Raw genomic sequence first — 26988 nt, 5'->3', positions numbered from 1 at the left:
TTTGTGAGGTACATTTTTCTTTCATATTCACAGGTTTCCTGAAAACATCTTTTGTATTCTAAAGGAGAATGCAATTTGTCTGAATTAAGTCAAATTATCTTCAAGAACACACAAATGATTTCTGACATGAATGTATGAGGACTTACTTGCAATGAATTAACTAAGAGATTACTGGGCATTTGAAGAACAACTTCAGATGATTTCATCTGATAGTACTAAGCACTTAATGGCCTGAGGCTTCTTCAGAGATTAATGTCTAAATTAAATGGGTGAGAAAAAGTGGGCTTTAAGGCTACAGATTACAGCACAGTGATAAGCATGCACATAAATGTGTGTGAGGCAGATTGGCCTATAGTATTGTCTGGATTATTTGACAGCTGTTTCGAGGGAGGTGTACATTATATTATATGAGCACTCTCACCAGTTCTGACAAACTAGGGGCTTTGGGACAGCCTACTGGCCAAAGCCTAATGGTCACTTGTCACGTCAGAAACCTTGGTTCGATTCCCCACATGAGAACAATGTTGTGAAGCCCAATTCTGGTGTCCCCTGTCATGATATTGATGGAAGATTGTTAAAAGAGTCACAAAAACAAACTCAGTCACCTTGACAGACTAAGAAGCATTTCTGTTGCAAATCTGGATTCAAATATACAATCACAGATTTCTGGCTCTCACCAAATTGAGAAGCAATAGACAACTGGTAAGGGAGTTATAATCACCTCAGCAAAACATCTGTTTGATTGTTTGTAGTTTATTAGTCTTATTCAGCAATATCCCATTGTTTGTTTGTTGTTTAATGACACTTTCAGCAATATTCCATTGTTTGTTTCCTGTTTAATGCCACTTTCGATAATATTCCATTGTTTGTTTGTTCTTTAATGCATACTCAACAATGTTCCATTATTTGTTTGTTGTTTAATGACACTTTCAGCTATATTCCATTGTTTGTTTGTTGTTTAATGTCACTTTCAATAATATTCCATTGTTTGTTTGTCGTTTAATGCCACTTTCAGCTATATTCCATTGTTTGTTGTTTAATGCCACTTTCAGCTATATTCCATTATTTGTTTGTTGTTTAATGCCACTTTCAATAATATTCCATTGTTTGTTGTTTAATGCACACTTCGCAATATTCTATTGTTTGTTTGTTACTTAATGTCCTGCTATAAATAACCAACTATGGACCAGACAATTTAGTGATCAAGATCATGAGCATCGATCTACGAAACTGGGATACAATGACAAGTGTCAACAAACTCAGTAAGCTTCACCAACTGATCCAGTTAGTCTCCTCTAACAGCAAGTATGATCACTGAAGACCAATTTTAACAGATTTTCTTTTGTATAATGCACTTTTATATTCACCCACACTTGTGCAGAAGAGGAAAAGACATTATTTATGCCAAAATTAACTTTGATATCTATTCCCAATGCAGCCAATACTGCAAGAATGTAACTCAGGAAAAAACATGTCAACGACTCCTGAATTAAATATTAAATCTAATAATGCATTTACACCATCTGGTTTCAAAATAGTCACTTTTATACCTAGACTTATAGTTATAATCTATTTATGAATAATATTCAAAATTTTGTTTCACATTATGTACAGCAAATTCAGTGAAATCATGGCAGTGTTCCAATTCGGCAGAGTAACTGACAAAGCTTGCAGCAACCACAATCAGATTACCATCACTGATGCCTTAAAATGGGCTGTAGTTGATAAGGAATGCATACATCTATCATATATGCCATACTTTGACGTAATAAATCTCATAGTTGTTGCAGTTTGACCATAATACGTCAACATAAACTTTTCAAAGCTGCCCTCTCAGGAGATTCCACAGTGACTGGGTGTATAGTTCCATACATAAAAAATGGCTACTATGTACAGTTGAAAAATAATTCCAAGCACTAACTATGAAAGATTTATTGATTCTGCTTCAACCTAATATTAAACAGTTGTCATATGTACGTATCAGTGAAATTTAATTAAATCATTACCATGGCAACTTCACATCATAAAAAATATTTCTACCAGTGTAGACTTCCTCTTGCCATTAACAAACCTGACAAAAGTATGGAGACATGTGAAAAGTGGAAATAATTCGGACAGATTTTATGACATAAGAATGAAGATTTTTATGGATATCAACTTCTTTATGAGAGAACACAACGTTTCGGAGTTAATGCTTACTCCTTCATCAGGTGAGTAAGCATTAACTCCGTAAGACTCCGTAAGCATTAACCCCGAAACGTTGTGTTCTCTCATAAAGAAGTTGATATCCATAAAAATCTTCATTCTTATGTATTTTTACTTCTAAATAACATTCAAAGACTAGATTTTATGACACTTTTCTGTGTGTACCAGGAAGTCCTACCAGTTTCCAATAATCCATACAAGAACTTTTACATTAAGAATTGACTTTCATATTTGTTAAATATACAGACATGAGAATGGCAAAGCACAAGTCAACATGAAAATTTAGCCAGGGAATCCTCGGGATCTTTTACTGCAGATTTACATCTATCTCAAAACAAATCCTAGAAAGTCACGGATAACATGTCTTCATATATTGAAGTAAAATATTGATACACTTTTGACAGTAGCCATCTGCACTGAAAAATGATTTTAATATCACCCAATATCATGATTTTTTATATCCACCCCAAAAGAACACAAAATGTAATGAAAGCCATGAAATGTTGCTTTCAAAGAATAAAAAGAAGGTGAAATGCAGAAAATTCTATATGTGTGTAATGAAAGTCATTTCTTAGAAACAAATAAGTAGATCAGCAAGAATGACTTCAAAGACTGCTAACTTAATCATTAACACATGAAGCTTTAGAAAAAGACAAACACTTTTTCAAGTAAATAATAAGCCACACGCAATGCAGGCTCTACCAGCCATTCAGGAAACACGGTCATACGGTAATCATGGACCAATTTTTGTTCGAGTTATGGAAACATGAGAGTATCCCAAAATTGGGTGAATTTGCAAGTTGTACTTATTTATTTAGCAATAATCTTAACATGAATATTGCAGCATCCATCATTTCCTTGAAACGTTATTGATCTGAAATTGAAAAACTAAAGTAAATTGCACCCTTCACATACTTCCACATGACCCTGTACCTAAAAACACATCAATGTGAAATATATATGTGACTGGGTAAATGAGTACCTAAAAACACATCAGTGTGACACACATGCATACACACACACACACGCAAGCACGCACACACACACACAATGTGGCATATATATATGAGTGAGAGTTGAGTGAGTGAGTGAGTGAGTGAGTGAGTGAGTGAGTGAGTGAGATATAACTCATCAAAACAATTAAATAAATTTCTTAAATTATAAAAAAACAGATAATATCTTGGTTTAACAGTGCCCAACCTACTGCAAATGAAACTGGAAAAACAACTAACAGTCAAAACTTAACTGCTTGTAAAGAGATAAAAGACAAAAGAAAGCACAAAAAACACCTATACATTACACCAGAGGGACACGACAGACATCATGCTGCTGTTTCCGTGTTTTTAAATGTCACCACCCAAAAGACTCAATTCACTTTAGTAATGTACAGGGAATAACAGACTTCATATACTAATGCAGGTTTTAAGCCAAGGGATAAACGTGTCAAACGGTGCTCCCCAGGAGAGAGCTTGTGAAAAAGTAATATTATCAAATGATTCCATAAAAAAGAATGTGGAGTAGATGTTCAAAAAGCCTGGAAGATAATTGGTACTACCGGACAATTTTTTTTTGTCAAATCATTTCCCATTGAAATTTATTAAATTCATTTGATAGTTCTATGGGTAATATTTTTTCTTGGTGTATTAGATAACTTGCTTGCAGACTGGGAAAAAATTGTGACTGTTTCTTCAACAAAAAATTATGAAAAGCTTGTCAGCAAAAAGTGATGGAAGTTTTAGTTGTTTAAAACTTCGGTGTATGGCTCTGATGAGGTTGGAAACATCATGGACAAACCAGGATTTAAAACAACCACAAAATCTCAGGCATACCCAGGGACACAACTCTGTTCATCACACTGTTCCATCAAATACTACTGGGCTATACCCATTCTGAGAAGAAGTAAGAGCCAGGATTTAGAATGCTGATTGAAGGTCTCTGGCACACCCAAGGGACACAACTCTGCTCATCACACCGTTCCATCAAATACTACTGGGCTATACACATTCTGAGAAGAAGTAAGAGCCAGGATTTAGAATGCTGATTGAAGGTCTCTGGCACACCCAAGGGACACAACTCTGCTCATCACACCATTCCACCCAGCAGTACTGGGACATACACATTCCCAGTATGGGCACTAACCAGAAAAAGGATTGAAGGTCTCTTGCATATCCAAGAGACACAACTCTGTACATCACACCGTTCCACCCAACACTACTGGGCCATACACACTTCCAGAAAAGGCAAGGACCATGGATTAGAACAATGATTGAAGGTCTCTGACATACCCAAGGAACACAACTCTGTACACACTCCCAGGTGAGACAAGAACCAGGATTTAGAACAATGATTGAAGGTCTCTGGCACACCCAAGGGACACAACTCTGCGTTTCAAACTGTCCCACCTAACACTACTGGGCTTTACACGCTCCTGAGAGGCACAGCTGTCTCAGTGATGTAGAGAGTCAGACTCACACATGAAAGTTACACCAGTTTACCAGTTAAAAATGTTGTAAATCTCCGTCTACATTTTATAAAATGAAAAGGGACATCATAATATGATCTGAGGTGCACTTTTGATTCTGATGCTGTTGGGTGAACATTGAATATTTTGTTTTGCTTTGTCTCTTGTTTAATGCCACACTCAGCAATATTTAAGCTCTATGGAAGCAGTCTTTAAGTAAGTGACCAGACAATCCAGTGATCAACAACATGAGCTCTCATCTACACAACTAGGATATGATGACATTTGTTAAGCAAATCAGGGAGCCAGACTACCTGACAACTATAGGTTAGTGGAGAATGATTCTAACTCGGATTTTCACGGATTGAAAATGTAATGCGTTTCAGTGTCTCTGCAGTGATGCTCTGAAAAAAAACCTTGGAATGTGTGGGTGTTTACCTACCTTACAACACAGTCAACTTGGCACGTTCGTGAAATGAACACCACTTCGGCACCCAGTGAATTTACCAATCACCTGTTACAAGAAAAACATTGTTCTACAGCTGTGTAAGATAGCTCACAACCAGTACTCAACATCACATAAACAATCAATACTCTGATTTGATCAGGAATGCATTTTATAAAACATGATCAATAGCCTGAATTCACACACATTCTAGAGTGACATATCACAGCTGTTAAATAGTGAGTGAGTTTAGTTTTATGCCGCACTCCGCAATATTCCAGTCATATGGTGGCGGTTTGTAAATATAATCGAGCCTGGACCAGACAATCCAGTGATCAGAAGCATGAGCATCGATCTGCACAATTGGGAACTGATGACATGTGTCAACCAAGTCAGTGAGTCTGACCACCCGATCCCGTTACTCGCCTCTTACGACAAGCATAGTCGCCTGTTATGGCAAGCATGGGTTGCTGAAGGCGCCAGCAGAATGAACATGCTATAGGGAAAGACAAAGGTAAGTACCACTTTGTAATTTTATCAGCAGTCCTCAACAGTATTCCAGCTATATGGCTGCATAAATAATGTCTGGAGCAGACAATTTGGTGATCAACATCACGAACATTGATTCTACACAACTGGGATCCATACAATGACATGAGTCAACCATCTAATCTTGTTAGTCGCCTCTACGACAAGCATGGGTTGCTGTAGGCCGTTTCTAAACTCGGATCTGCATGGGTCATACGGTAATGGAATGCCTTACTCTTTGACACACTAAATGATGCTAATCATAACAGTTCAGCACGCTAAAAATTTAACTGGCTGCATTAAATGGAATCCAGAACTTTGGACCTACAATCTGTACCTTATTTCTCTTAGTGGGAATTTTGCAAAGACCATGATCAAACTGAGGAACATTGTTATGAGGCTCACAAACCGAGAAGCATGATCACAGCAGATCCAGGACACACACTCAGGATCCTTGCACAACTAAGGGGTACAACTCTGCATGAGAGTTAAATGTTACAGTGACCAGGCACCATGTGCTGATGATCATTTCTAGCATGCATGGCGAATACTTCGAGTTTTCATGAATGTAGCTGAAATTTTGTGTACACAATCTGTACACAAGGGACAATAACATCAGATATAAGACAAAGGTTGATGATACGTTTCTTCAGACTATAAATCTTAATATATCTGTTACCTTGGACACAAGTGTTTCTACACATTAACAAAGATCAAGGGACCTTGACCTTCAGGGACATCCAGTCACATCAAAGAACTTATGTAAATGGCGGTGGTGTTACAAGTACATATATTTGCATATCAACCCCCCAATACATTCTGAAAGAAACTATTTACAAGCCATTTCATGAATAAATGACCTTCCAACTGACCATGACCTTTGCAACAACCCTGAAACAAGTCCATTTCACAAAGTTTTCTTGATCAGAACTGTCATACCATTGTATAAGAATTCATTCAGTTTCGTTATATATGCAATGGGCATATGACTAATAAATATTTTATAACACACAACACCACACCTCATAAGGCAAACAGGAACAACAAGATGTACTGGTTTCAGGTTTAGGCTGATAAATATGGACTCATCCCATTAGGCTACAGGTACATTTTTTCACTTTGACTTTGTTTAGGTACGATTCTGTTAACCCAAACAATGTGGCACATATAGTACCTGTGCCAACATTAACCACTTCAGCATAAATGACACACAGTTTTCTTCAATTATATACCAGGAAAATTATCAAAGAGTGAGTGAGTGAGTGAGTGAGTGAGTGAGTGAGTGAGTGAGTGGTTTTATGCCACTTTTGGCAATATTCCAGCAGTATCATGATGGCAAGGAACACCAGAAATAGGCTTCACACATTTCACCCATGTGGGGAGTCGAACCCAGGTCTTTAGCATGATGGGCAAACGCTTTAACCACTAGACTACCCTACCACCTCTTCCCCCTCCCAAAGGTTATGTTGAAGGCATATCTGGGACCCGTTCCTAAACGCAACCATTGCACTACGACAGTCATAACTCCCACACTTTAACAAAGAGTTATGACTGTCGTAGTGCTACATTTGCCTTGAGGGTCCAGGTCTTAACACTATAAAACTATATGACAATAGTTGAAAAACACAATTCCAGCTCCAAACATCAGGCTGTCGTCCTTGTACCTTGCACTGTGTAACATTCTGTGTATGATACAGCACAACTCCGAGGTCACGGTTGGGAAAGTAAGATCCGAGATCGGAGGCTCCGGAGAAGAGTTGTAGCACTCAAGACCTTACTTCTCTCCGACCGATGGTCGAGGGCTTACTTCCCCTACTATAACCAAGGAGGAGTCCTGTATTATACATAAAAACCGTCAATGATGGATAATTAGATATCATGTAAAGAAGCTGCATAACAGTAACTGAAGCACTAGTAAAATCAGTTTAATGACAGTAGGCCTAACTATAAATAGATAATTTAACCCCTACATCCTTGTCGTGAGTTAGAGCATCCACTTCGTAATCCTGCTAGGAAAACATTTGGAAATTAAAAATCGAACTTTGCAAATTTTTTAGTTGATTTCAAACATTCACATATCATCCGAACTTACATGTTGATATTGATATGGAGTTAGGAAGAAGTAAAAGCTGTGTAGAGTTCTTACTTACTAAAAAGTAAAACTGGAAAATAGGTCTTACTTACAAAATTTAAAACCTGGAAATAGGTCTTACTTACAGAAAGTAAAACCTGGGAACAAACAAAAACCTCAAATGCGGTTATTTCGGGAAAAGAAGCAATGTCTAACATGTAGTGATAATCACCCTGTAGGTTTGTATGTTCAATTAAAAAACGTAGCCATGTTTGCTTTGCATAAGAAACTACAGCATTAAATATAAATTATATTAAATTTATATGTAATAAAACCTTTAATATAACACATCAGAATTTACATTCAGTGGTGAAATCCAGTAAAACAAAATAAATACTGTTTTGAAAGTTCAGTACCAGGTTCATGTCATAAAAACATACCTCTAAGAGGACCATTAACTTAATGCCATCAATAAATGTGCAATTACAAGACAGAAACAATATCTTATTACTTACTTGTTTTAATATCCACTCTATTATTTAATCATTCTGGATTGACTTGAAGACAGCATACCATCTCAACATCAATGTAAACCAAAAGTTACTGTGTTCTGTAATCTGATTGGTTGAAAAACATGATTAAATGGTATTAGATTCCCGGAAACTGAAAGACTATTCACCGCGTATTGACACGTAAACAATTGTTTTGTTGTGTCATCAACAGTGGTGACGTCATTCAAATCATATTGTGACGTAAAGTTAAAATGACGTCACAAATGACCAACTCCAGATGCTACCATGAGAACCAGCTGACGCCGTCGGTTCCAAATGCATTCCCGTGCTTCAAATAGTCAATAACACCCGGAAATTGGCCAACACATGATGTTTATCTCCTAAATGTAAACTTCATCCCAAATGTCATAACCTTTTTACTCGAGGACACGATGAACAGAAGCTACAAGAGACATTGAGATAGACTAGTAATAATCTGTATGGTCTGTTTGCTGATGAATTTAACAGTTTAACAAACAATTATAGATTCAAGTTGTTATTACTGGTTTGCATTACAAGGGGGTAAGTGCAGTAGTTGGAACAGTTTAACAAATACACGTGCAGTAAGTGATGAGCGTTAACTTTGACCAACTCTATTTCTCGGTGTTTCACTTATTGTGCATACCCCATGTAATACAAATAAATAACGGAATTTGAAATTATGATCATTTGTTAAACAACTTTTATCCTAAGTTGAAAAAAATTCTAAAATTCAAATGTTCAACTGGCAAGGTAAAACTATGAGGATTCACCATCTTAATTTCACTTACTCGAAGTACAGTGAAATTCATCGGCATATTTTCACTGCAAAGGCAAGTTAGCTAATGCTGCTCTGCAACTTGGTTTAATTGTCCTCTAGTACCACGTGACCTAATGCTGTTAAAGGCAGAAACCACTGGTAACAGAGTCACCATTTCTATTTTTAAGGAATTAATATTTCTCGTCACTTGAGAAAAATGTGCAAGTGTGGGTTCCAGTACAGCATCATTTTGAAAAGGGAATGGTGTACTTTTTAGATCAAAGATGTCTGATTGTATTTTAGTGTATAAACTCACTGACTTGTGCTATCATTAATGCTGTGACATATTGTTTTACTTCAGCGATGTGGAAGCAACTATGGTGCAAAGAAGGAAGGTAGGAACATTTAACAAGAACGAGTGTATATTTGATGATATTCTGTAAGGCATATATAAACCACTTGGCTGATGAAGATCCCAGTAAGAACTGATCTTCAGTAACCCATGCTTGTCAAAAGGGTGACTAACTGGTTCCTGTGGTGATGCTCACTGCCTGGACTGACCCACTTGCATGGATTAATGCTCATGATGTTGATCACTGGGGAATTTCTGGTCCAGACTTGATTATTTACAGACCATCGCCAAATAGCTGGAATATTGCTGAGTGCAGTGTAAAACTGAACTCACACACTCATAAAGCAAGTGAAATGGAATGAATGGTGAAATCACTTTATACAAAATCAAGTGGATAAGTGATTGTAGTAGGACGGTTACTGGGTGAAACGATTTTATCATACAATTTCAAGTCCAGTGAGATCTAGTTTGGATCAGTTGATGAAGGTGAGCACCATCCTTGGTGTCAGTAGAAGTGCCTCCCAATACAGGAAATACGGTAAGATATAGTTGGGATCAGTTGATGAAGGTGAGCACCATCCTCGGTGTCAGTAGAAGTGTCTGCCAATACAGGAAATACGGTAAGATATAGTTGGGATCAGTTGATGAAGGTGAGCACCATCCTTGGTGTCAGAAGAAGTGTCTGCCAATACAGGAAATACGGTAAGATATAGTTGGGATCAGTTGATGAAGGTCAGCACCATCCTTGGTGTCAGCAGAAGTGTCTGCCAATACAGGAAATACGGTAAGTTGTAGTTGTGATCAGTTGATGAAGGTCAGCACATTGATGAAGGTCAGCACCATCCTTGGTGTCAGTAGAAGTGTCTCCCAATACAGGAAATACGGTAAGATGTAGTTGGGATCAGTTGATGAAGGTCAGCACCATCCTTGGTGTCAGTAGAAGTGTCTGCCAATACAGGAAATACGGTAAGTTGTAGTTGCAATCAGTTGATGAAGGTCAGCACCATCCTTGGTCTCAGTAGAAATGTCTGCCAATACAGGAAATACGGTAAGACGTGGTTGGGGTCAGTTGATGAAGTTGAGCACCATCCTTGGTGTCAGTAGAAACGCCCGTCTCCTGATCACAGGACCAATTACCTGTTACAGCAGTCCTCATTGAGGCAGCAATGTGTGACAGTCTGGTAGCCAGTTCCGCTGGGAAATGTCACCGAGAGTGACACACAAATGTTGCTGGTGTCTTTACTGGTGAAACAAAATACCTACAGTGCTGATGCGATGCGAAAGGCCTAATTTAACTGTCACTACAGCCACAGGATCATTGTAGTGCCTCAGACAGATTGCTTAGCTGGTCAAAATAAAAACATGGAAGGACAACATCATTAGTATTGATGGTCTTTAACCTTTAATGGATGTGAACCCTTTCATGAATACATAAGTGAGTGAGTTCAGCTATATACTCCGTTCAGAACTTAAAAAATAGCCCCAAATACCAGTGCCTTGAGTTTGTAGCAGTTGTGTGGTGTGCTACATAAACATCCATATAATAATAATATTCCAGCTATATGGTGATCTGTACATAATCAAGTCATTACCTGACAATCAAACGATCAACAGCATGAGCACTGATCTGTGCAACTGAGAACCGATGACATGTGTCAACCAAATCAGCTAGTCTGACCACCCAATCCTGATAGTCACCTTGGTTTGAATCTGTTTATTGATAGTCACCTCTTATGACAAGCATGGCTTATTGAAGATCAATTCACACGTAACATGAATACAAGAAGATGAACAAACACACTCAACACTGAAAACTTTTGACTTAAATCACCTGGCATGTCAACTCTTAATTCACAATCAGAGCTTGTTTGATTGGCAATTCATAGAATGAGATGGATGTACAGGGATTAGGATAGAGAACTTCCACAATGGGCCAATTGGGAGATTGGTAGCCATTTTCTGAATTTAGAATGGGCCACAACCCTTGCATCAATCATAAAATTCCAAATTTCAATGGGCCATTTTTCATTCTAATGTGAAAAATGGCCCATGGCCCCTAACTTTCCCAATCCCTGGACGTAAAGTTGACATCTTATGAGGAGCATACCTTTACACTGTTGAGCATTTGTTTGCACATGAATATTCGTTTTGGTTACTTCATTTAAGTGTGTTAGATAAACTAAAACAAAATTCCCAATAATCGAAAATATATTTTTCTTACACTCGATAGTTATTTCTAATCCTTCTTTCAATTGATTTTTGATTATTTTCGATCATCTGAACACCGATAGTTCTAAACTAACACCCCTCCCAAGTTTCTAACCCTTACACACTTGTCTTCAAGTCCATCAGCCAGCACCAACTGTCCAAATCCTCACCATTCTCAAGTCAACTAATCTCTCTGTCACAGTCATCAAAATCCACTCCCTCTCCAAGCCCCTTCTGCTCTCCAGAACACCGAGACCACAATTCTGCAAATAACATTAATCACCTTCTTTCATTTCCTGTCCAGTTCTTTCCTATTTTCATAAGATCTCTGAAGCCCTTTCCACTTTCCTGCCATTCATAACACCTCTTACTGTAATCCCACCCGACATTTCAGCTTCCCAGTGCCAACCAAACATGCTATCCTTTGTTCCGATTTAATCGCATGCCTGTTTCAATGTCTCCACACTCTCACATCTTCAAACCCCATCACAATCCGGACCTTTGTCCTGAATTTCCTGTACGTCTTACAACCTTTCTGAATTCTTCAACTTATCAAAGTCCCTCCTTATTTCTCATTTCTTTATAAAATCTACGTCTTTGTTCCAGCTCCAGTATCGCTACTAAGCCTACATAGCCATTGCTACATACAATCTCTGACATGTCTCGTCAGAAACAGCATTTTTCAATCCGAATATTTCTTCCTTTCCATGAATGCTTGTCCTCTCAAGAATCCATCTCCTCAATATCTTATCACCCATCCCTTAATAGCCACGTATGTCACTCACTCATTCACTTACTCACTCACTCAGGGCACTTAGTCTGATTCACTGTGGTTTCTAAGCAATGCCTATCCCTCCCTGCCATGAAAAAGTTCAAAGACTAGATTTCTTCATGAAATTCCCATTTTACTTGGGCTCCTTCTCAATTTAAATGTTACTATCAAAGCTATATAGAGACTTATGATACTTTACAGAAAGATTTAGCTCATCACACCCAAAACCAGGGTAGTTGTAATCCAATGACTTTAATCAGACAACCTCCATCAGACCCCTCAATCTTCCACCTGATCTAATAATCACCTATACCTATCTCCTTAATCCCTACCCCTAAAACACCAAGTGTCCATCCCTACCTTCCCTATCCTAACTCTCTACACACACATCTCAATAAATTCCCTCCCTATCATAAATCTCTCTAAACACACACATCAATCCCTTCCCTCCCTATCATAACTCTCTACACACACACATCAATCCCTTCTCTCCCTATCCTAAATCTCTCTACACACACACATCAATCCCTACCCTCCCTATCCTAGCTCTCTACACATACACACACACATCAATCCCTTCCCTCCCTATCCTAACTCTCGACACACACACCTCAATCCCTACCCTCCCTATACTAACCCCCTACACACACATCCCTACCCCTCTCTCGATCCCTATCATCCCTGTTTCAACACACACACCTAAATCCCTACTCCTGAATCCTACCTTCCCTTTCCTAACTCCCTCCAGACACCTCAATCCCTACCCCTCAATCCTACCTTCCCTATCCTAACTCTCAACACACACCTCAATCCCTACTCCTCCTATTTTCCAATCAGAACCCCTTCCAAACAAACCCCTTTCACTTCCAGCCACCTCCAACTGCACCTCAGTCACAACAACTGCACTTTGATCTAGTCCAGTGCATTGTTCTGCTTCCACAGTATGTTTCATGCTGTTCCAACAGATAAACCTGCCAACGTATCTCACCACTGTAGAAGTGTCTGTTTCCCTATCAGCTGTTTTATTTGACAATTGTTGTGTGAGTTATGAGGTCCACTCCAGTCGTGGTGGAGAGGGTAATGGAAATACGATGTAGGCTCGGACTCAAATCTAGCTGTAACAGACGTCCTTTCATCTCTCATCCAGATAAACCAAATTGTTTCCCTAGTCACTAATCGCCTCCACAAACATTATCGAAATTACTTCCCATTTTCAACATGTCATGAGAATATTTCCTCAAGAGAAATGCATCAAAAATATAATGTAAAAACTGGAGGAATGGTGTGAAACAGACCTGGCAACCATAGTAACCATGCTAGCAACCATGGTAACCACCAGTGTAACTTCATAGCAGTTCCTATACGTTTATCCAATTTTATAAATGTAGATTTGGCTTTGCTCACACTAAAATGATGATTTTGAAATTGGTTTTCACTTTTCTGATCCAGGTGAAACGATATTAAACATACACCTGTAAAATGTCAAACATTTCTAATAAATGGGTCGTGGGGTAGCCTTGTGGTTACAGCCGTCGATTGCTTACTAGCACATAAACAACTAATCCTCAAGGAAACTGTAACACCAGGGTATGTCTATACAAGCTGTCTGTGCCATGACCATCCTAACTATACTGCAACAGAGACTCAAGTAGTCGTTACGCTTTGACAAGCATGCAACAATACTATTTATTCAGACAGATCCTTAGAAAAAGGTAAGCATTTTCATAAATCCAAAGAAAAAAACAAACACCAGCAGTCACAGTGCTATGATATTATAGGCATGCATGCCCAGACAATAATACTGTCTCAACAGATTCATAGAAAAAGGAAAGTACTAGAAATATCAAAAACAACAAAATCTGAGTTCCTGGAAGAGATTTTACATCAAACATATGTCAGGAGAGTAAAAAAGTTTCGTTTTTTCTGTTCATATTGTCTGTTGTTAAAGGCCACAATCAGGAATTTTCCAGATATGTGGCAGAGGTCTGTAAATACATCATTCTGGACCAGACAATCTGGTGATCAACATCATGAACATCAATCCAAACAAATTGGGAAAAAAATGACATGTGTCAACCAAGTCAGTGAGTCTGAAAACCCAATCCTGTTAGTCGGATCTTATGACAAGCATGGGTTTCTGATGACAAATAGTAACCTGCATCTTCATGGTATCAGATACTAACAAATGTGATCTGTCAATTGTCATCTAAATATCACCTTATCTGCAAAGGATCCATGAAGATCTGGGACAAAATAGGTCTTCAGCAAACTCATGCTTCCCACAAAAGGTGACTATGCTAGTCGTAAGAGGCGACTAATAGGATTGGGTGGTCAGGTTCGCTGACTTGGTTGGCACATGTCACCTGTTCCGAATTGTGCAGATCGATGCTCATGATGTTGATCACTGGATTGTCTGGTCCAGAGTAGATTACTTAAAGACTGCTGCCATATAGCTGGAATAATGCTGAGCATGGCATAAAAGTGACCTCACTCACTCACTCAGCTGCACCATGCTCATCGTGTTGATCCCTTGATTGTCCAGTCATTGAATGACAAGATTGAAAAAAACTGGATAAAATTCAGATTATAGTATCATGAGTATTTGTGGTATGATTTTTCTCAAACTTGCACATGTATATTTTACATTACTGCGTAATGAAAACACAAAGTGTAACAAATACAATACTGCAATACAATACAAGAAATCATCTCTCCATAACACAAGCTGTCAATACTTTCTGATTTACATGCACATTAGGTTTCCTCAGTGATATGAACTCCAATAATTGACCTCAAGATCAACAATCCTGACCCTCTCAGCAAGACTCTTGACACCATTAACCCTCCCTGAAACAGCTCCCTCTGGATATTCATCACTTGTTCAAGCCCTCCAAGTAGGTAATTAAAACAGGCCAAATCTCACTACTGTGGACAGAGAAGCATAAAAACTCAAGTACCGACATGTTTGACTGAATGGGGGGATTTGCAAATATGTAGGAAAACTTCAGCCAAAATCATAACAGAAGTTCAAATATGGAACTGTTACAAACTGTTGAACATATATTCTGTTATTTTAAAAAGTGACCCGTGTCTGAAAAAAGTTAAAAGCTCATTAAAAAGCCAAATATTACAAATCATTTGGATAAAAAGTGTACAACAGGATCTACCATATCCAATTCTGACTTTGCTTGCCTGTTGATGTTAAATGTTTCATTACTTATCGATTCATTACCTTCCACGTACAGCAGTACTACTAATATCCAATACACAGCTAGCATGCATAAGAATCACCTCACTATGGTCAGGTCAAGTTGCATCACATCTTTGAAAAGCAGCAAAGCACAGAAAGTGTATAAAAAGTAGTATAAAAAATATAAATTATGAAACACAGTCATCAGGAGATGACATATTCTTAAAGTCAAGGGCAATCTGGAAGTTTACTTATATCCTACTTCTGGTGACCTGACAGTGGATAACTGCAGTTCTGTGAAGAAAAGGAAACGCTATTCAGCATTAGGCCAAATCCCAGATAAGGTACTCTTTCAACACGAGATTGATCTGAACTATTTTGCTCCAGAAACAAAACTCTCAGTCAACCATGTCATGAAAAAAATAAAAATTCATAACCCAAAACCTCAAATGGTAGCATTTCACTAGACTGACAGTCACATTTCATATTTTGATTGTTCTGCTCCAGGAATAGAAAACTGAGAGCAAACAATGGACAGACATGCAATTAGCAATTGTAGCAGTCATAACATTTTTGGATCCCAGGATTTGAACCACATACCTTCTTATCCAAAGTCACACACCTTGTGAGAATGACCTAAGTGAGATCACTTTGTCAGTTACAGCCTATATATAGCTTTCCGCAATTCAATCCAATATAAGACAGAACACTCAGTTCTGGGGCCCTTTTCACAAAACTCTCGTAAGCCTAAGGTCTCGTAACTTTTCTCGTAGCACTGGTACCTCCTATACTGAAACATAGGAAGCAGGAAAGCTACGAGGAAAGTTACGAGATCATAGGCTTACGAGAGTTTTGTGAAACGGGCCCCTGGTCATGAGCCAATTTAATGAGAGTTATCTCCCCTGGTCATATGTGACATCAGGATTCACATGTGGAAACGGATTGGTAATACCTAACACTAAGAGGTTAACCCTGTCAGCAAGATAATAGGTAAGGATGTCACCTGAGGGATGACTCAACGCTCTGCTACACAATGTCCCTATCTTTCAAAATTTAGATGAAAACAAGAAAGAATAACAATTACTCATCACTATAAAAGGTTCAATTATTAATAATTTCAAATGTAGTTTTAAATGTTGATGGTTGGTTTCAAACTCTCACATATCACAAGTCATCTAATGATCCCAAACAATCAGCCATCAATCTGTAACGTGGTCTGGAATCAGCAGACTAATGCTAACATTCTGGTAAGATATAATGAGTGGTACAGACTACAGCATCAGAGCATCTGCAGAACACATAATGTACACTGGTTATTTCAAACAGCCCAATCTCTCCTCAGAGCTCAACCTCACAAGGATATGGTGGGAAGTAAAGAACTCACATCTGCTCATCTGACATCACTGTGAATATGACAAATCCAGTCAACATGACTTGTGTGTTGTTTTAAAGGTGGCCATCAGTATTCCTGTATATCATCATGTCTTTGAACGAAACTCGTATGAATATTTTTTCCACAATGTGTAGTAAGGATTGTTGTTTTGTGTAATAATGAAGTTTTCTCGACACTCAAAGCAGACAAGAAGGGGAAAATTGGACAGTCATCTGAATTACATCCTACTGAATCTTTAATGTTTGGTAACCTCTCAGAAATCTAAGCTAACTTATTGAAATTATCGTGACAGGAGGTAGGTTTGGCACCTTCAGGGTTCAAGTCTTTGAGGCCAGCATGGCTATCAGTGCTGATAAGGTTAAACATTTTATTTAAATGCTTCAACTGTGAAGCAGTTATGCATGTTTGTCCAAATCTGATAACAGAGTGAGTGAGTGAGTGAGTGAGTGTGGGTTCAGACTTGAGCCACACTCAGCCACACTCAGCTGTCTGCGAACAATCAATACCAACACGCACCATATTTTGATGTTTATTGTTTAGATAATATAAAACCGAAAAAATTGATTGTCATTTTATGGAGAATTCTTTGAGTGTGTGGTGAATGAATGCATTATTAACTCTAGTCATGACCTTTAGAAAAACATTCCCTGGCAAATATCCACAAAGCGTTAGGAACAGTAACATTTGTCATAACTCTATAGTTTATTATTGCCTTTCGAATATCAAAGCACTACCAATGCTTTGTGAATCGAGACCCCACATTCCATTACCTCATACACATCTGTACCAGCTTGTATCAGAGCTTACAGTCCCTTGGCTGTATTGTGGTGATTGTTACAGGGAGACAGGAAATAAAAAAATTAATTAAAAACAAAATCTTTAGTGTTTCTGATAAGGTGTGGGTGTAGATGAACCACAACGTTCTGCTCTGACGCTGTTTTCGACAGACCACCAAGCTGTGGTCAATAGATGACACATATACCTGCTTAATGATATACAGTTCAAGGCCATATCACTATAAGCAGTCATCTTGGGATTGCCTCCACAACATTAAAAAAGTTAATAAGAAATAAGATCAGCCAATAAATATTCTTAATCAGGGTATAAATATGACCGGCGGAGTAGCAATGGGAGTAAGGCACTTAACATTAGGTTAACTACTTTCAATGCAGTACATGATTTTCTATATAAAGTCTTTAGGAATACACTGTGGACGCTGTTCAAGACAGTCAGACGTCATACACATCAGACGCAGACAGAAGTTAATTCCTCTGTGCTCCTTATCAGATATCCCATAATGCATCTTTAACTGATTGTGCATCTTATTATAACAGAAGAGTAATTACATTAATGTTCTGATGAAAATGTTCATGATTATTTTCAGCTAAGGGATCCAAGATTGGGTATTCCATTAGGGCGGCAAAGCAGCAGGGGGGAGAGAGACACAGACTGCGTTGTCTGGGATAGTTATTAATTTGTTCCAAGAATAAATGGAAAAGACTGCTGTCATTCAGTCCAAACCATGCTGTTCTTTTGATATGCCGGTTGTCATAAAAATGCAGTTATGTATGTTCTTTCTCACTTTCATTAACACCAAGTACATATATCATAAGCAGATACTTAGGACTTTATCTAAATTTTTTTTTAAATTCTCAATATAAGCATTTATGTCAAAATCACAGTATCTGCATCCCACCTAAATGTACACTTCATCACAGCATCCTGTGAAGCACTGGCTATCGTAAATAAGAAGACAAAACAAAGTCAGTCATATTCCCAAAACGATTACATGAAAACTGGGTCCACAGTGATATTAAAGGTCCTAATGAAATTCTGTGTCCTGAGAACATTCTTCATTATGTTTCTGGGACTAATTTCTCAAGCCATCATATTCTTGCGTCTGTAAACTATAGATACAACAACAGTACTGGCTCTGTTAAAGAGCCAGGGCCTTCCTTCACAAAGCACTATGGTGATCATAAGTCACTTGGGTAACCTTGGTGCAGTGTTACAGAATGGGAATTAAGGTTAACCATAGTAAAGGTTGCTTCGTGAAAGGGGCCCCAGGTCTTCATCTCCATCATCAGTAATATGATTGTCTCTACTTAGTGCAAACAGACCTCCCTCTGAGACAAGCCACCATTGCAGTTCCATATAGGTGTCAGTGATAATAGACTTGGGGCCCGCATTGGGACTTGATCCTGTGACTGTACCGAATGTCCCTCCCACTCGGGGCCTCTTCACACCCGAATTAAGCCAAGCACTTGCACACCAGTACTGGACCCAGCAGGCATGAGTGACATCTTAAAGACCTAAAACATGACAGGACACATGGGGTCCATATAAGCTGTGTGACCTTCATGTAACTCATCTCTCTCACCTGCTTGTTCAGACTAAGCCGATCTAAGTCAAGACTTTTCACAATTAGAATTTACAGATTTGACCAGCCAGGGCTTCAATTCACAAAGCTATCGTAGCGCTAAGACTGTCATAAGTCTACATTACAATATAGGAGGTAAGACAATTGCAGAGCTACAGAGTTGACCAGCCAGGGCTTCAATTCACGAAGCTATCGTAGCGCTAAGACTGTCATAAGTCTACATTACAATATAGGAGGTACGACAATTGCAGAGCTACAGATTTGACCAGCCAGGGCTTCAATTCACGAAGCTATCGTAGCGCTAAGACTGTCATAAGTCTACATTACAATATAGGAGGTACGACAATTGTAGAGCTACAGATTTGACCAGCCAGGGCTTCAATTCACAAATCTATCATTGCACTATGACTATCATAAGTCTATCTTACAGTGTAGAAGGTACGACATTTGCTATGCTACAACAGCTTTGTGAAAGCAGGAGCACCGATCTGCAATCTAGTAAATAAGGTCAATTTTCATTTAAACTTTAAGTCTGAATTTCTTTTCTAGTCCAGTTGAGGTCCTTTGAAAGGTCACAAAAAAAGCTAAAAATACTTTTTGATTAAATGATGGAGCATGGTCTTTCTTGAGCCTTTGGAAAAAGCAATACCCTTGGGAGGTATTGTCAGGATAAGTTCCTGGCAAATCTACACATCTAGTCAGAAGAGGCCTAACAGATCAGGTGGGCATACAAGGTGACTTGACTGATTACAGGATTGTACCAGGTGATGACAGGTGGTGCTCATTATATCAACCAGGATTTGTGTTTGTTGTGTAATGCTACACTTAACAATATAAAGACAGGTGGTGTTCATTATATCAACCAGGATTTGTGTTTGTTGTGTAATGCTACACTTAACAATATAAAGACAGGTGGTGCTCATTATATCAACCAGGATTTGTGTTTGTTGTGTAATGCTACACTTAACAATATAAAGACAGGTGGTGTTCATTATATCAACCAGGATTTGTGTTTGTTGTGTAATGCTACACTTAACAATATAAAGACAGGTGGTGCTCATTATATCAACCAGGATTTGTGTTTGTTGTGTAATGCTACACTTAACAATATAAAGACAGGTGGTGCTCATTATATCAACCAGGATTTGTGTTTGTTGTGTAATGCTACACTTAACAATATAAAGACAGGTGGTGCTCATTATATCAACCAGGATTTGTGTTTGTTGTGTAATGCTACACTTAACAATATAAAGACAGGTGGTGCTCATTATATCAACCAGGATTTGTGTTTGTTGTGTAATGCTACACTTAACAATATAAAGACAGGTGGTGCTCATTATATCAACCAGGATTTGTGTTTGTTGTGTAATGCTACACTTAACAATATAAAGACAGGTGGTGCTCATTATATCAACCAGGATTTGTGTTTGTTGTGTAATGCTACACTTAACAACATACAGCCACATGGTGATAGTCTGGACCAGACAATCCAGTGAGCGACACCATAAGCACGGTTCAGGGGACATAAGGAATGAGTGAGTTTAGTTTTATGCCATACTCCACAATATGCCAGCTATATGGCAGCAGTCTGTACACAATCATATCTGTGAGCGATTGACAGCATGAGTATCGATACAAGAGCAATACGATGACATACATGTGTCAACCAGCCTGACCACCAGATCCTGTTTAACAAAACTATGGTTGTGAAGACCCATCCTAACCTGGGCCCTTATTCTCGAAATGTTTGTAGCCCAAAGAATTCTTAACTCTGAACGCAGCCAATGTGTTAAGAATGGGCTTAAGATGTTCATAGGTCTGTGAACGTTTCGAGAATAGCGAGCCTGGACCTTATGGTTCTTGCAAGAAAGCTAATATTCCAGCTATATGGCAGCATATCTGGACCAGACAATCTAACGATTGACAGCATGAGCATCGATACAAGAACTGTGGTTGTGAAGACCAGTCCTCACCTGGATCTAATGGTTCCTATAATAAAGATGTTTGGCCCTTACTAATAATTGCAGACTGCTGCTAGAGGAATAGTGTTTGGTGCATGTCAAATCAACAAGAAATAAACAAGCAAATAAACTAGAAAAATTAATTGTATTACTGCATGGTGACGCAATTGCATTGAACTCTGCTATACCAAGATAGACATAGTGCACAAATGGGTGGAAGTGTTCAATGAAGAGCATATGGACTTTCAACCAAGTATGAATGCACAAAAATGTATGATTGATTAGATGAGGCCTACAACCCACAAGACAGAAACAGGTTCTATGTCTCGTTAAGCCAGTCTAAGAAGAGATTAAATATATCTTATGAAGTTTAAACATGTCTTGTGAAGTAAATAACTATCTTGCATAAAAAGAGTTTTAAAGTTTAAAAACGATTGTGATCATTTAGGCATGCCATATTGTATGGTCAATACAATTATACAGGTTTATTTTCTACAGAGAAAATTGTTCTCGCCATAAAAAGATATTTGCATCAATAAGCATCCTGGTTCCTTAGAAAACAGAAGAGTGAGTGAGTGAGTGAGTGAGTGAGTGAGAGTTCAGTGAGAGTTCATATGATGACATGTCAGTGGGGTGCTTAGAAAGATTACCTACAGACTGAGATGGAAATAAGACAGGAAGTGCTTATTGAAGCAATGTGATCACTATAAAGTGCATATATGAACTGTAGTTAATTAACTCTTCAAAAACTGGGTTTCACACATTGTACCCATGTGGATAATCGAACCCGTGTCTTCAGTGTGATGAGCCAGCACTTTAACCATAAGGCTACCCCATCACTCCCTGCCCTTACTGATAACATCAAAATGAAACATGACACCTACATGTTCTTAAATTCTTAAAGGAATCATGTTCTAATTACATATAATCACTATTTCAGTCAAACAACAGAAATACATGTTCTCAAATTCTAAAAGCAGTCATGTTTTAATTACATCAACTCATTGTGTCTATCCATCCTAAAAACATCAAAATGAAACATGAGACATACAAGTTCTTTAATTCTTAAAGCACTCATCAGAAATTTCTAGGAATCATCTTTTAACTCTTTATTTTAATATTCATCCAGTCAAAACAGAAAATTTCTTCTTGAATTATACATTGGGTTGTATGTTAGATAACCATCAAGTTTTGTGTTATGCACCTAAGGGAACTGTTCCATTTGAAACATTTTAAAAAAAGCGGAAAATGATTTATTTGAGAGCAACACATTCAGCATCTGAATGTGGACAAAGCTATAATTATAATCGTAATAATTGAATGTAACATTACCCATGGATCGTGTCGTACATACGCAGTCTGGATCAATGTTTCTGTCAACAAAGTCCGCGTTGTGAGTGGGATACGGATTGATCACTGTCACAATGGCCGCTTCATCAGACAATACTGAACATATGTAATTACTGACAATAACTGGTTGTGCCAGAGTGTTGATGACTACCGACTGGACGTTATGTGTAAGCAAGTCTTGTCTTATTAACCCTGTTTCCGTCAGACACTGAATACCTTTTGGCGAGAGGACTGATGCTTCTCATTGGAGCTTCAACTGTGTGGTGGTAGAGCGCCTGTTTTTTTCCTGTCTGGATGGCAATGTCATTGCTTGGTTAAATGCTGTTTAGCATCACAGTCATGATTACACTTATATAGAAAGATGTATGCACATGTGTCTTTGTGTACATGCATTAGACTTTATTAGATAATAAACAACAGAAGAATCACACCAGAATCAATGCAAGGATTATCCCTTAATCCACATAAACATCACAAGAATCACACCAGAATCAATGCAAAGATTATCCCTAAATCCACATAAACAACACAAGAATCACACCAGAGTCAAGATTATCCCTAAATCCACATAAACATCACAAAATATTGCAGTTCATACAAGGATCACATCCAAAGGCAGACAAAGATCAGACCAGAATCCACACGATGATCAGTCCTGAATGCACAAAAGGATCACATTCAAATGCTCATTGATGCCAGACCAATTTCCGCACAAGAATCAGACTGGAATCCACAAAGATAAGAAAGAAATCCACACAAAGATCAACCAGATATCTGCAAAGATCAGTTAAAGAATACACACAAAGATCACAATCCGATGCACATTAAGACCAAACCAGAATCCACACAATGATCATACTGGAATCCACAAAGATCAGAAAAGAATCCAGACAAGGATCACACCTAAATGCACATTAAGCAGACCAGAATTAACATGAGAATGAAACTGGATTCAAGATCATATTCTGATGCACAAATTCAGGCTGAAATCAACATCAGGACAAATGCTGTGAAACAAAGCCACATAGACATCACTGATGAATTAACTCAGGGAAAAAATAACCATGAATCAGGGAAAATGTCACATGTATCAAGGGAAAAAGTCACCATGAATCAAGAGAAAATGTCACCGTGAATCAAGAAAAAATGTCACCATTAATCAGGGGGATATGTCATCACGAATCAAAGGAAATTGTCACCATGAATAAAGAAAAAATGTCACAATGATTCAAGAAAAATATCAATCAAGGGAAAATGTCACCATGAGTCAAGGGAAAATGTCACCATGAGTCAAGGGAAAATGTCACCATGAGTCAGTATCATATCTAAAGTATTCATGACATATATACCTTTGACAAGCAAGTGCAACATCAACTTTAAAAAAAAATAAATTTCTGACAGAGAGGATACAGTCCCAGGTTGCTTGCAGCAACATTTTAGCAGAGATCGCCAGAAAATAGGCCACAAACATTGTATCAGAGTTAGAAACCACACCTGGGTCTTTGGTATGTTCAGCTAATGTTCTCACCACTGTGTTACATGATAGCTTCAAATCATATCACACAGTACTTTGTCAATAATTCACACATGGATATTATCACTGTGCAACACAAGGCAGGAAAGCCTTTATCTAAGTTCACTGCCAAAACAATCAGCGATATATGAGCACCAAAGCTCTCTGCCAGCTTAATTCAGTTCTAAAATAATTTCCTCTGATTCCATCTCCCAAACTGACATATTGATGTAGCATTGATTATGGTCCCTCTCGGAGTATCAATCACTTCCTGTGGTCTCATTCTGTCATTGAAGACAGATCGAGAGTCCCACAAGGTCACTGTGATGCTGGAGTACAAATGCAGGCTAATGTACACAAGTGACTTCAAACTCTTCACAGTGATACTGGTCAAGTCCACTGACCATTATGTTACAGACAAATGATGATCTTCCCACCCTCTGATGATCTTCCCACCCTCTAATGATCTTCCCATCCTCTGTCTAAATTGTATTCTTTGTTTGTCCATACAAACATAGTCAACTGACCTAACTGCCTTCAAGCTCCTCACAGTGATAGTGGTACTCTCAATACTTTCACTGTTAACAGCTCACAAGTCAGACCCACTCACTTTTATGTTACAGACAAATGAAGACTTCTCTTCCCACCCTGTGTCTAAACTGCATTTGTTTGTTAACTTGAGTACAAACTGAGTCTCATGTACACAACTGACTTCAAGCTCCTCACAGTGACAGTGGTACTCTTTATGCCTACATTAACACTGGTAACAGCTCACCACCAGTTGAAGGCTTTAAGTAGCTCAGTGGTTAAAGCATTTGCTTTTCACACTGAAGATCCAGGTTAGACTCCAGGGGGGGGGGGTGAAGAGAGGTTTCAAGATTACTGTAACTGCTGCCATATTTTGGTGGCAGCAATGTCTCCAGTACTGATGTTGAGCTCAAGCGGAGCGTGAACTGACTGGTGTAAAAGTGATGCATAGAGCTCAGCTTGCTGTATTGAGTCTAATAGTCTATCTAGGCAAAGGCACAAAAGGAAATGGTAGTTTGAAAATCAACAAACTCAAATAAGAATTTGATAATTTGAAATTTGACGCTTACATAGTGCATGGAATTTCTAAAAGAGGTATGTCAATGTTTCAAAACCTAATGTTTTCAACTTCAAAACAACAATATATCATCAAAGGGGGACCAGCATTGAGTTCTCATGACTATAATCTGACAGATAATCTCTTCTGAAAAACAATCATGGGGTGCTACGGACCTTTTGTGACCCAGAATCCTCAAACGTAAAATGTTTTTCAAAACCAGTATCTTGAAATAATCTCTCTTGAAGACAAAAATGAAAATAAAAAATGGCTGTCATCACAAGGGAGCTGTCCAAACAATAATTTACTTCAAACATAATAGAATTAATCTCTTGATATGTTTTTATTAATGATTTACACACACAAAACATCATGGCTTACAATTTTTATGCAAGCGGATCGTTCATCATTTTGGCAAACTTAACAATTTACAAGTCTCCATCCTTTTTCCGGGAACACTCTGGAAACAAAAATCAAAAGAATTCAGATACTTCAACAGGAGCAAGTTTCCTCACTTGACACTGGCTGTTTACTTTGGAAAGATCAATACAAAGTCTTAGCAGGGAATTTCTTCACACATGCAATGTAAGACTTGGCTGTTGTAATGATTTTGACATATTTTGTGCTGCATGTATTACTGATCAAGTCCAAACACTATACAAATTTAATTCTCATAAATACCTAAGATGCCTTGTAGATGTCTTCTCATAAAGCCTCAACTGATGCAAGATTCAAACAGTCGCCACGGAGACGGATGCCATAAATGGATAATCTATCTACCATAGAGGTGAAATGATTTTCCTGCAGAATAGTTTAAGCCCAGAAATGCACGTTTCATGACAATCAATGGAAGCAGCTCAGGCAGTTCAAACATAATATGTCTAATTTAATAGCGTTCACAACATAATATGTCTAATTTAATAGCTTTCACAACACAATAAACTGGGTTTGTGTGGACTCAGTGCATAAAATTGATTTCCAAAACGTGAAGCGGTATTCATGTATGATTTGTTTGTTGAATGTTTAAAGTTGCACTTGGCAATATTCCAAGAATATGACCATTCTGTAGAAATGCAGTCTGAACCAGACAATCCAGTGATTGATGTTCTGGCAATATCCCATCATTATGACCCCAGTCTGTGAATTAATAGTCTGAACCAGACAATCCAATGATTGACATCATGGCAATGCTTCAGCAATATGACCACAGTCTGCAAATAATTGTCTGGACCAGACAATCCAGTGATTGACATCATGGCAACACTTTAGCAATATGATCAATCTGTAAATAACAGTCTAAACCAGACAATCCAGTGATTGATGTTCTGGCAATATTCCATCAATATGACCACAGTCTAAATAATTGTCTGGATCAGACAATCCAGTGATTGATGTCATGGCAATATTCCAGTGATATGACAACAGTCAGGAAGTAATAGTTTGCACAGACAATCTACTGACTGATGTTAAAGCAATATTTCAGCAGTATGACCACAATCTGTATCAGACAATCCAATGATTGATGATTAAGCAATACTTGATGGAAACTGTGTACAAAACTTTCACATTGAAACATACGAACGACAAAGAGCAAGTCAGTTGTATGCTGTGGATACCTAGAGCTTTACATTGTACTAAAGTACTGTCAGAAATAGACATAAAAACTGGTGGTTTTTTTTTGCTTTATATCTACAATTTATGTAACAAAACTGGGTAAGTGTGAAGTATCACTTAAACTAAGTTCAGTCTAACTACAGTCTCATGTAAATGAAGAACTTTACTGAG

General features: G+C 38.1%; 1 protein-coding gene across 2 annotated transcripts in view; it reads right to left on the bottom strand.

The window, feature by feature from the left end:
* The window catches only part of LOC137255974 (polypeptide N-acetylgalactosaminyltransferase 5-like), a 320337-nt gene that overhangs the window by 262208 nt on the left and 31141 nt on the right, over positions 1–26988 (bottom strand). For both annotated transcript variants that reach the window (XM_067793598.1, XM_067793603.1), the window contains exon 2: positions 5109–5180. The gene's annotated coding sequence lies outside the window, so the exon portion shown is untranslated. The remainder of the gene's footprint in view (positions 1–5108; positions 5181–26988) is intronic.

Source organism: Haliotis asinina, chromosome 11 (genome assembly GCF_037392515.1).
Source record: "Haliotis asinina isolate JCU_RB_2024 chromosome 11, JCU_Hal_asi_v2, whole genome shotgun sequence".
Classification (NCBI taxonomy): Eukaryota; Metazoa; Mollusca; class Gastropoda; order Lepetellida; family Haliotidae; genus Haliotis; species Haliotis asinina.
This window is presented reverse-complemented; position numbering and strand designations above follow the sequence as displayed.